At 35.4% G+C, this 13,330-nt stretch overlaps 1 long non-coding RNA gene across 1 annotated transcript in view; it reads left to right on the forward strand.

Moving 5' to 3' along the window:
• Nucleotides 1-7,090: 7,090 nt before the first annotated feature.
• The window catches only part of LOC141423375 (uncharacterized), a 42,454-nt gene continuing 36,214 nt past the window's right edge, over nt 7,091-13,330 (forward strand). The window contains exons 1-2 of the long non-coding RNA XR_012448174.1: nt 7,091-7,281; nt 8,738-8,819. This is a non-coding gene — a long non-coding RNA (uncharacterized lncRNA). The remainder of the gene's footprint in view (nt 7,282-8,737; nt 8,820-13,330) is intronic.

Genomic DNA, 13,330 nt, shown 5'->3' on the forward strand with positions numbered 1-13,330 from the left:
AAAGTTCCCTTGGTAGGAATACTGCAAATGGATCATTTTATTTTAATTTTTTTACCTTTTTCTAATAATTCAGTCAGGTTTTACTAGACTAGACAAGCAGGAGATGAGTTTTCCATAACCCTTTATCCTTGCCAGGAAATCTCCGGGCTTGGCTACATTTCTGTCTTTTGGTGCTAATTCTGTAGCTTCTGTTTTTTATTTCAACTGGATGAATTCCTTCAAGTTCAGCTCTGTGACCGCAGTGAGCTCATGGATCTTCCCCAAATACATTCAGGACACAGGTTTGTAACTTGTTCAGTGAATATTTCCAAAATACCTGTCTGAACTTCTATGCTCCTTTAGGTATATGCCATTATGAGGAAACCTGTCATCCAAATTCTTAGATTGTCTATGAATCCATTTTGCCCAAATGTACTTACTACTTTGTGGACCTGCTAAGAAATAATATCAGAAGCTAAAATAATAGGCATTAGAGCCCAAACTCCTGAATTTAAACCCTAACTCTACCATTTATTATTCAAATGATGCTGGGGAAAATATTTAAAATTGTCATAACATTTAATAATTCAAAAATCTGTAAGTGTTCTTAACTCCCATCAATAAAACTATAAATCCTTCAAAGCCATCTGACAGACCCCATCAGGTAATTCTTTAATAAAGTTGGCCTAGTCCTTATATTATAAATTTCTCTAATTTTATCACCCAGGACTTCTAAAATGTTAATAGTTCTCCTTTACATACATCCAAGTACTTCTTATCCTTCATCCCACTATAAATCATACTCATGTTTATATAAACCATACCATGAGATCGAGATTACTCATGTGTTTTTAGCGTACAGTACTTTATTATGTTATCAAGTACAGAATTTCCCAAACAAAATGTTTTTTCATTTTAATGTATTTATGTAGAAGTGAAAAATACTGTTTAATTAAATTGGGAAATGTCAGATTAGATAAAATTAAAATTTTCCTTATTTGCTAGACTTTTGTGCACATAATTTATTTTCAAAATCAGATTGAAGTAGACAATATTTTCCCAAATAATTATTACATTGTATACTTAGAAAATTGAGTATCACTATTTTTCAGTGAGATGCTTCTTGGAGCTGACTACTTTAGCTTAATTGGATTATTTCCGGGGTTGTAGTTTCAGCTTCTTACATAAAGTATAATATATATAGTATACTATATATATTATAAAGTATATATAGACCTTTCTTCAAGGTCTAACATACCTTCTTAATGTTTTGAAAAATGAATGATCATTGTTATGTGAGTTTTAGGGGAACACATGGAAAGAAACACTTGCTGATGTGATTACCTTTTAACATCTTTTTTCATTTTGTGGTTTTCCTCTTTTAATTTCTTTATAATCCCTGGTGGGAATTAATTTCCATTCCTTCAGTTATTAGACTTCATACAGTCAATATGAGTCAGGAGAGTTAGGTAAGAGAGAAGAATTCTTAAGAGTGATATGGAATAAAGTATTTATTAAGCATTAGATCTCACACAATTATAGGAGATGACAAAGAAGACTAAGAAAAGTCGTACCTCTGGTGACCCTAAAGTTGTTATAGGTCAAGGCTAGTGGAAAGAAACCTGGATGTGAATTAAGAAAGAGTGAAGACAAAATGGAACCAAAGAAAAAGGATTAAATGCAAAGGTTTGTCCAAACAAAAGAACAAACCAGAATTTGCAAGGACATGCTGGAAGCACACATCTGTCTACTAGCCCCTAAACTTGACAGTGAAGAAGCTGGCACTATTTGCCACTGCTATTGTTTGAATATAGGTAATGTTCCCGAAAGGTCCACATGTAAAGGCTTGGTCCACAGGGTGGCAATATTGGGATGTGCTGTGGATGTTAGCGAGGTAGGGCTTTAAGTCATTAGAGGTGTGAACTCCATCAAGATTGTGGAACCCCAGTCTAGAAAATGAAGATCCTACTTAGCTATGCTGATCCAGTAAAACAAACAAACAAACAAGCAAAAACAAAATACCCACCACATCTTGGAATCATAAGAGCTGAAAAGTATATTATAACTGACTATCCTAATTTTCTCAACCTACAGAGAAGAAGGAAGTTGAAACTCGGAGAGAGTGTATCTTGTTTTAAAATCGTAGATAGATAGAATCAGAATGGAAGAATGAATGGACAGTTCTGATTTATTTCTCTTACTGTTCTTTCCTACAAAAGATAGTGGTTCAGAATTGATTTGACCTCTTGCATTCTGGAATACACCTGCTGGCACTCAATTTTATATGGTTAAAGGCATGAAAATCCTTTCTCTGTCCGTCAACTTCATCATCTTCATTAGCAAACATGTAAGTGTTACACAGCAGTAGCCTGGGGCCTCCGTTTTATTATTTGGTAGGTGAGGATTCCTACCAAAGCCAAATTTTAGTTCAGGGCTAATTGATCTAGGCACAGTTAACACTTGGGTCTTAGTAAAGCTTTGTCATGCTGGGGGTGGGGCAGGGACTGTCTTGTGAATTTTGGGATGTTTAGCAACACTCTTGGAACCTGCCTACTGAACAGTAGTAGTACCCTCTGGCTGTAATAATCAAAAATGTCTGCAGATATTTACAAATACTTCCTTGGGGCATGAACAACTTGTTCCTTGTTAGGAATCACTGGTGTAGCAGTTATTTTATTTAGAGAAACCCAAAACAATCTTTTCAAGCACTATCTGTACAGTAGGAACATTGAATTCTTTTTCTCAAGGTACAAAAAAAAAGAAACTCCATTCTCCAAATCTCACACTAGACACTTTCCATCTATTTTTCTTGTGAAACTATTTTTATACTAGCTGAGAACTCAATCTATTGAGTATATTATTTTATGCATTTTATACTCAATTATTTATTTTGGTAATGTCTAATAAAAGTGAATGATGAAAATGAGAAATAGACCAGTGACATTCTTAGAAGATTAGCTCTCTCCTGTTTTACAAGGTATACTGAGGCCTCATTCAGAGCCTGTATGCCATTCCATGCATAAAGCCACAGATATAGCATATCAACTTGCCTATGCTAAAGGACAATGATGGATACTGTCGAGAGAACCCAAGATAATTTCTCTATCTACCTGCAGTTTTGTGGCTTCTGGAATATACATTAAGGGAGTGCTATCCTAAAAAAAATTGGTTTGTTTTGGCCAAAATGAGGCTACAAATTCAATATTATTTATCCTAATCCTCCAGCACACAAGAACTAATAACCAGCAAGATGTAAGATTTCTTTGTAGTCTTTGAAAACCTTTCCCTTTTGATATTCCACTTATATTTTGATCTTTAACCAATCCTCCTATATTCAATAAATTTAATGACTTTCCAGAGGCCTATGTAGGTGGTCAAGGTGGGGGATTTCATGCCATGGGAGGAGACACGAATTGGTTTGTACTATGTACCTCTTGACCTATCTTTCAAAAATTTCCCTTTTGAGAATATACATTTTTGCCAAATGGACATTTTTGTTCCTTAGAACTAGCCAACCTCAGAACTTCTGCATCTATTGTTCATTCTGGCTAAAGAGATCTCTTTTCTTCTTCTTTAAGATGAGTTCTGCCTGATATTCATGCATACTGAAAATTAAAATTTCCAGGCTGCTCTTGAGAAATTCCAATTCATTAATCTGAGGTAAAGCACAGAAATTTGCATTTTCATAGCTGAGGCAATGATATGGAAGACAGTTCACATATACATTAAAGAACTCTATTTTCAATTTCTTAAAAGATGTGCTGGCATAGCAATAAAAACAGCATGGTGTTGGCACAAAAACAGATAAGACCAGTGGAACAGAATAGAGAACCTGGCTATGAATCCACACAGCTATGCCCACCTTATTTTTGACAAAGTTGCCAAAAACATATGATGGAGAAAAGACAGTCTCTTCAACAAATGTTGCTGGGAAAAGTGGTTATCTGCTTTTAATTTTAACTGAAATTAGATCCATGCCTGTCAACCTGTACTAGTATCAACACAAGGTAGATTAATGACCTTAAAATCAGACCTGAAACCTTGAGGTTAGTACAGGAAAGAGCAGGGAATATTCTGGAAGCAATAGGTATAGGTAAGGACTTCCTCAGTAAAACTCAAGAAGCCCAGCAACTAAGAGAAAGGATGGACAAATGGGACTACATGAAATTAAAAAGCTTCTGCACAACAAAAGAAATGGTCTTTAAACTGAAAAGACCACCTACAGAGTGGGAGAAAATATTCGCTGGTTATACATCAGAGAAAGGACTGATAACCAGAATATATAGGAGGTCAAAAAACTAAATTCCCTCAAAATTAATGAACCAATAATGAAGAAGGTTATTGAACTAAACAGAACTTTTTTTAAGGAAGAGGTCCAAATGGCCAAAAAACACATGAAAATTGCTACCATCCCTGGTCATAAAGAAAATGCAAATCAAAACCACACTAAGATTCCATCTCACTCCTGTTAGAATTGCTACCATCAAGAACACCACCAACAACAGTGTGGAAACAGTCAGAATGTCCCACTACTGATGAGTGGACTAAGAAAATGTGGCATTTATATACACAATGGAATTTTACTCAGCCACAAAGAAGAATGAAATTTTGTCATTCGCAAGTAAATGGATGGAACTAGAGAACGTCCCCTTAAGCAAGGTTAGTCAGGCACAGAAGGCTAAAAATTGCATGTCTTCCCTTATATGCGCATTATAGACCTAAAACAAATACAAAAATATTATTTGACACACTAAGGGGAGGAATAGGGAAGGTTAGGAAACCTAAACCTTGAATGTGGTTGATGTGTTCACTGTATAGAAGCCAATATAGTAATCTTAAAGTGGCAGAGGTCACTATGGGGAGGGGACTCGGAAGTAGTGAAGAGGTCTGGTAGAGATGAACCAGTTTGGGTTATAATACACAGTAACAACACTAGGAATCTCTCTGTATAGCTATCTTTATTTCAAACTAGCAAAATCACCATGTTTTTCTTATTATCTCTCATGTTTTCAACAAAATCCGAGAACAAGAGGGTGGAAGAGGTTCTGGCCAGAAGCTGAAGGGGGGAGCACAAATAATGTATACACATGTAAGTAAATGTAAAAAGGATAAAATAAAATTAAACATAAATAACTTGAATATGAAAAAAAAAAGATGCAATGGCAGATCCTTTGAACAGTAGATAATTTTCCACATCTATGGAACAAAGTCCCAGGGAAGAAATTGCCCTAAGGACCCAGTTGTAAGTTGAAAGAAATAACAAACCACTACAAAATTCCACCTAATCAGCATTTAATATTATACCTTTTGTGGCATCTACTTTCAGTGAAAGATGCCTGACCTTTTGTGCTGACTAATCTCTCATCTTTTCCTACCAAAGCTAGGTAGTCAATTTCTAATATTTTCTAAAGATAAACTTGATTGATCTTTGGATTACCAAGTATTGGCCTATCTATTCTCTATTGGTTTAATTTCTATCCTTCAAACATACTTTTTAAGAAAGCCTGTTACATCTCTTCCTAGCCAAGTTAGAAATTCCCTTGTTTCCCCAGAGTACTTCATCCAAGTCTATGTAGATTTTAGCATGTTAGGAGGACTTCAATGTAAGCTCTAACAAAGGGTAGTTTGTCTGTCTTTTCCCAGTGCCTGCCCTAATTCATAGTTCATCACAGTTCTGAGTGCTACTTGACATATTATAGTTTATTCATTTATTTAGTCTTTTTCTCCCACCCCCATTATAAAGTAACCTCCATGAAGGGAGGGACTTTGTTGTTTACTGCTATAGCTCCAGAATAATACCTAGAATACAGCAGGCGCTCAGTACATTGGCCTATTTTCTCTCATTTGTGGAATACAGACCTAGCACAAATATAACTTAATACAAATATAACAGGTCAAACTAAGGGGAGGTCACTAATGACAGAGGGGCAGCAAAAGAAGGAATATAGGAAGGTGAGTATGGTTGATGTACTTCCTATACAAGAATGAATATAGAAGTTTTAAACCTGTTGAAATCAACATAAGAACGGAACTAAGGTAAAAAGGAGAAAAACAGAGGAGATGAACCAATCAAGTTATAATACATATGTACATGGAAATGTCACAAGGAAACTTCCTGTATAGCTATCTTAAACAAACAAAACTATCATTTTGCTTTTTACAAAAATGGAGAACAGGAGGTCAGAACAGGTACTTCCTGGGGGGTTGGTATTAGTGGGATGGGGGAGGATGTGGGGAGAGGGTGTATGTGGTACCAATACTGTATACACATGGATGTAAATGAAGAAGTGCAACCTGTTGAAACTATTCCAAGAATGGATGGAGGGGGGAAAAGGAGAATGATGGAGGGGGTGAATTCAACTATGATATATTGTAAGAACTTTTGTAAATGTCATAATGTACCCCAGCACAACAATAATAAATAAAAAGCAAATAAAAAAATACATGAGTAATCTTTTCCATGCTTGTTTTATTAAAAACATTTTTCTGTTCATGTCTTTTTTCCTCAGAAGAATTTTATTTTGGTTTATCTTATTTTATTGTTGAGGTACTGCAGATTAAACTCAAGGCCTTGTGCATGCTAGGCAAATGCTCTACCACTTGAGCCACACCTCAAGACCCTCAAAAGATTTTTAGATTTCTTTAACAGTGTCAGAATGTAGCATAATACCTGACATATAAAAAGTATAGAATCAATGCTAGTTGAATAGTTGATTGTTTATCTTTAAAAATATGCAGCTTAGTTTATTTCACATCATGTCTCTTTTATAAAACTTTTTTTTTCAATGGTAATGCAATTGGTTGAGGTGAGAAAGAGGACCTTTTGACATACGTCTGTTTCCTAAAATGTGACCAATGGGATAGCCTGGGGTGAAGCTTCGAGATTCATGTTTCTGTTCTAGGTAATTGAACATGAAATAAATGCCTGATTTGTGGAAAAAGAGTGGTTAAAATGAGACCTGAAGACATTAACCTCAACTGCTGAGGGCATTTGTGTTCAAAGAAAAAGTCTAACTTCAAGATTATCTTCAAACAAATAGACCAAGCTAAACAAAGCAAGAATTATGAAGAGATCCTCAGGGAGAAATATGTTAATCTGTGACAGAAATACCTTATAGTTAAAACTTTAACTTTAATTTAGGTTCTTAAGCTGTTTTGAATCATAAAACATTTAAAAGGGGGGAAAGCTCTTTTGTTGCTCCTGTATTTAAGCTCACAGTGCTAAATCCTCTTGCACTACAGACACCAATGATAGTACCAGTCTCATTTCAATCTGTCCTTTACTTTAAGACCAAGAGAACTGTAAGTACAGCAAACTGCTTTTTCAAGGTGGTAGGTATGGGTGGTAAAAGATGGTAATTTAAATTTAGGAAGAAATCAGAAATTTGTAAATGCATGAAACTGGGAGGTATTGTGAAGGGTCTAACTCCCTCCCCACCTGTGGTCATTCTGTATTGTCTGGGGATATGGGCATTAACAAGCCATGTCCTGCTCCTCAATCCCTTAGGATGAAACCCTAGTACAGACAAGAGAAAAGGCCAACAGGCTCCCTGAAGGCAGGTGTTGGTCCTCTTGACTGTTCGCAATCAGATAGAGTTCACCTGGCACTCTGCTGCCGTCACTACCATATCAATGCTTACACCTCTCCATTCTTTTCCTAATTCAGACTTTGGAGTCAGTATATAAATGTGTATTTCAAACTTTCATTTCTACTTAATTATGGTAAATAAGATTATAAATTTCTTACTTAACTGATGCCAATCTCTGTTTCCTGGTTTTTAATTATTTTTAATTTTTTTTCTGTGATTTATTTCTATTAGTTTCCTAGTTTTTAAATTGCAGTTTTCATTAAGTAGTAAACAAAAGGAATATGAATGAAGGACTTTGGCCCATAGTTGGCCTCTTTATCTCACCCATATTAATGTTTCCTTTATTGTTAACATATCCATATCAATAGTTTGTTTAATCTTTTAGGCACTTATGTTATTATATATGCAAGTGAGGGTAAAAAAGTATGTCTATAACTCAATCCTACTTTATTTCCTATAGGCCTACACTTTCTCGGTCTCTCTCTCTCTCTCTGTCTCTCTCTCTCTGTTTTTCCTGTCTCTCGTACACAAACACAGAGAGACACTCATCTGTCTATATATGGTTTACAACTCCAAGAGACCCTTCTTGCCAGCACTCTTTTACACCTGCATCCTACTTGATGCAGTGGTACATAGAGAACAACTAGATTTAATCTGGTAGAGCAGAGACAAATTCAAGTATACCTTTCTAGTTCTCAAAGAGTCCCACTAAGTAAAAAAAAATCTCAATTGGTAAATTAAACTTGTCAAAGTTGTGAAAAGAAACTTGAGATTTATTGTTGCCCATTTTGGCACATAAGAAATGATATTTTACTGCTACTGTCATCAAAATCATGGAGGGTTTTGGAGTATGTCTGGGATGGAAACTATTCTTACCCTGAGGAGGAAGTACAGAGTGTACTTTGTATAAAGTCTATTGCTTCAATTCTCATCCTCTGCTCTCTGCCAGAAAATGAGGTAGTTTGCTTTTGAGAGTCTGGGGACTGTGTAAATGTGACAAATGAACATGGTTTACTAAACAAAAATAAGACAGTGTCTAATTTAAGCTTCTGGAAGAAACTGAGAACAAATGCACAGAAAAATAACCCTAGCAATGGTAACAATTCAAAGGTGTTTGCACTCAGTTATAAGATTTTTTTGTTACTTTTCTTTGTATTTCAATTTTCCAGTGACACGATGGGTAACTTGTATCACATGCACGCCGAGCACTGCATGGGTATCTGCACACCCTCTGCTGATACGCGATAACAAGTAAGTCACGTGTATTATGATTTCCAAGTTTATGGTCTCACGGAATGAATGCCTGTTCAGAATGGGAAACAAGCTTTGGAATTTTTTTTTTCTGAAACAGCTTGGTAACTCAACAGAGTGTAGAAATGGTGAAAATTTGGTATTCATTATGGCAAATTTCTTTTTCATGAATTTTACTCTTTTGTTAAATTGGGACTTATCCTGGATATGTAGGTGACCCCACTTTGCTCAGTGCTTTACTTGACTGTTCAGCCCTCTGGCAGTTTGGTTGTGAGATTCTTCCCTCTGATGGAAACAGAGTGCTCCAGACCGATGAAAGTGCCCTTTCTGGTATACTGTGGCCACCACTCCTCTGTTATGTTAAGGATCAGTGGAATCTGACACACTTTCTCAATCTCAGGAGAGTCATATGGCCAAACAGTCGAAAGGTGTAAGGAATGGCTCTGTAGAAGAAAAGAATGGGGTGGCTGTTTAGCCAAACAGCAACACTTAGGTGACGATCCCTGTTGGGCTCCTAAAAGCAGTTTCTCTCTGGTCTTGTTATTGAATGTGAATGTGAGTCACGGAAGCACTGCCATCTTCCATTCACACTGCTTATAGTCAAAGTCCAGTTCCTTGTTTGTCTTCCATATAAGCAGGACAAATTGCTTTCTCTGCATGGTGTAATTTCATTGAAACCTTATATTCTGTTAAAGAAAAGACTCTTATTTTTCCTTCCTATTCATTCAGAAAGCACTTCACATCACTTTACTCACCATCTGGTAACAGGTAGAATAAGGGGAAATGAACCAAGTAATAAAAATGGCTAACATTTATTTAGAGCTTATTATGACCCAGAAATTTCTAAGCTCTTTACATGTATTAACTCATTTAATACCCTTAAGAGGTAGGTATACTATTGTGCCTATTTTATGAATGAGAATGGTCAGGCAGACAAGGGTTAGCCAGTGGTGGAGCTAAGAGTTGAATGCTGAATCTTACTTATGTCCTTCATTATTAACTACTGAATGGCTGTTTGCTTTAATTCTAGAAGAGTCTGCATTCTTAAAACAGAATGAAAATAGCAATTAAAATAACATAAGCATTTCTTATTCTGGATGCTGGCTAAAAGACTATGTGCAGCTTGTAAAGATTCAATGAGCTGTATACTTACGACATATGCACTTGTAACTATGGTTTCATTGTACAATTTAAAACTGAGAAATAAGCACAGATACAAGATTGTGACCATGTAGAACAAACTGTGCAAGAATGATGGGGGGGGCAAAGCTTTAAAATGCAGGATGTAAGAACTATGATGAAGTATGTTTCTGTGCATGTCCCCAATCAGTGCTATCACTGTTGAAACCAGATATACTTGGAAAATTTTCCATTAGTCTGTGGAAGTTTCACTACCCTACCATGATGTTATTCTTGCTAGAAAGAAGTTAAAGGAAGTTTACATTAACTATACAGACCTGTCTCTACTTATGATGTTGTTATTTCCTGATGAACATACTAGAAGTTGAAAATATTGCAAGTCAAAACTACATTTAGCACTCTAATCTACTAAGCATAATTCTTTGCAACATAGTACTTTATAAAGTATCAGTTGTTTATCATTGGAGTCATGTGGCTGACTGGAAACTGTGGCTTACTGCTGCTGCCCAGGTTAGTAAGAGATTATTGGATTTGGATTAATCAGGGTTATCCAGAGGAGTAGAATAAATAGAATATATAAAATTATAAAAGTGGATATATTAGATTGTCTTATACCATCAGAGCATGGATAGTCCTACAATAGGCATCTTCAAGCAAGATAGCTGGGGAAACCAGTAGCTGTTAAGTCAGTCCAAGAAACTGGAATCCTCCAAAAAGAAAAGACTAGTGGTGCTGCCCCAGCCTGAGGTTAAAGGCCTGCAAGCTCCCTGGAGAGTCATTGGTGCAAGTTCACATTGAAAGGTTGAAGAAGAGGGAGTCTGATGTCCATGGATGATGGCAGCCACCAAAAGAATAGGCCCATTCAAGAAGAATTGAGCCTGTGCTCATGCTTGCTTAAGCTTCCCCCTTCTTCTGCTTTTTGTTCCATCTGAGATTGAAAGGTGCCTTTCACATTCTTGATGGGGCTTCCTCTCACAGTTTGCAAACCCATATGCCAATATTCTCTGGAAATACACTCAGAGACACACTGGAAACATGTTTTGCTAATTTTCTAGGAGTCTCTCAATCTAGTCAAACTGACAACCAAGATTAATCACCACAATACCGAATGTTGTTAAATCAAAATTCAAAGTATGATTTATTGACTGCATATTGATTTCATGCCATTGTAACATCAAAAGTTGTTAAGTTGGAGACCATCTCTATTAAGAAACTAAATGATGTAATTTAGGATTAAAAATTGATGTAGGTTTTTATTTAAATGTAGATATCTCTTTCCAATATTTCCTTTTCTCCATTTAAGTTTCTATGTTTAAAGGTAATGAGGCTGTTAAGATTTGGCTTCAACTAATCTTCAAAATTAGGAGATAAAAGGAATTACTAGTAAGTAAGAGACCTTTACTCCTAAGAAGAATCTAGTGCAAGAATGACATTGAAAAAAATCATTCTTGACCTTGGTTTTCCAGAATCTGGTAAAGTAGTAGCCAAACTTCAGGCTTGATATTGTAATTTCTGAGCAAGTACTGAACATATTTTCTATATTGTACTTAACAATAACGATTAATGCTGACAATGACTAAAATTTGTTGAAATCTTATTTTACACCACGTACACTAGGTACACATGTTCATTATCTAATTAAATCTCCATGTAAACTCTTGAGTATTTGTGTTGGTTAATTTTGTGGGTTAACTTGACTGAGCTGTGGCCTGCCCAGGTATTTTGTCAAACCTTATTCTATATAAGGATGTTTTTGGATGAGATAAGCCCTTGAACCAGCAGGCTGAATAATTTATGGGCATCCCACATCCCCTTAGTGGAAGGTCACAATGAAACATAAAGATTGACTTGACCATGAATAGAAAGGAGCTCTTTCTGCCCGAATGATTGAGCTGAAGGAGATTAATTGAAGGACATTGGTCTTTCCTGACTTCTGACTCAAATTGTAACATTGAATCATCTTAGATCACAAGCCTGAAGGTTTTTAGACTGGAATTTGTATTATTAGCACTCCTGGTTCCCATGCCTTCAGGTTTATGTTATAGGCTCTCCTGAGTCTATAGCTTGCAGTTTTTGAAACTTCTTAGGCTCCATAATCAGGTGAGCCAATTACTATACATACATACACACACTGTTTTTCTTTCTCTGAATAAAACATAGCTAATTCAGATTTGGGTGCCTGGAATAGTTATAAAGGGACAGAATTTTAAGGATGAGTTTTATGAACTGTTTCTAAGATTGCTAGAATTGCTATGTTATCTTTTTATATTAAAAGACACTGATAACACTATTTTTAGGAGTAAGAAAAGCAGTGATATAGCAATAGTGATACACAAAATATCACCATTGGTCACTTCTAAGTCTCCTCTTATAAGTACAGATCTAGGTGATTATAAATATAATACTTTCAAACATTTTTGGCATATTAATGAATATAATGGCTGATGTCACTAGATGAAGTGGGACAAAGAAATGGATTATTTCAGGGATTTGAATTATCAGTTTCAGTGCCACATAAATGAACAGACCATTCACTACTCTTCTTTGCTTGTGGACCTATACTAGACTTAAGCTCAAGCAGAACCTTAACAGTAAGATACAAAGTGTGATCCATGAGGTGGTAGACTATACTCAAAAGAATTACTTGAGTTTCAAATATATAGTCAGACATCAAGGGAACATATGTGAGGATAGATACTGAGTATAAGCTAGTAGTAGAAGAATAAAGTTTAAACAGACAAAATTAATTCAAATGTTGGTCATTTGTAATCTTTTGAGAAAGGTCCTTTGCCCATTTTTGATTTGTTTTTTTTTTCCTTGCTATTGAGTTATTTGAATTCCTTATATATTTTAGATGTTAACATTTTATCAGTTATGTGGTCAGTCAATATTTCTCTGATTCTATAGGTGTTTCTTAACTGTTGATTGTTTTGCTGTCTGATACTTTTTAGTTTAATATAATTCTACTTGAAATTTTTTTTCTTAAAATGCATATGCCTCATTGCATGTCTAAGAACTCATTAACCAAACCAGGGTTAGAAAGGTTTCCCCAGTTTTCCTGTAATATTTTCATAGTTCCAGTCTAATGTTTAAGTCTTCAATCCATCTTGAGATTTTGAGTTGATTTTTGTATATGGTATGAGAAAGGATATAATTTTATTCTTCTGCATATGAATATCCATTTTCCGCAAACCATTTGTTGAAAAGATTATACTTTCTCTATTGTATATTCTTAGCACCATTGTGAAAGGTTAGTTTATTGTATATATATATGAGTTTAATTCGTGGTTCTTTATTCTGTTTCATTGGTTCATATGCCTTGTTTTTCTTTATCATTCCCATACTGCTTTGGTTATTATAGCTTTGTAGTA

Source organism: Castor canadensis, chromosome 5 (assembly GCF_047511655.1).
Source record: "Castor canadensis chromosome 5, mCasCan1.hap1v2, whole genome shotgun sequence".
NCBI lineage: Eukaryota > Metazoa > Chordata > Mammalia > Rodentia > Castoridae > Castor > Castor canadensis.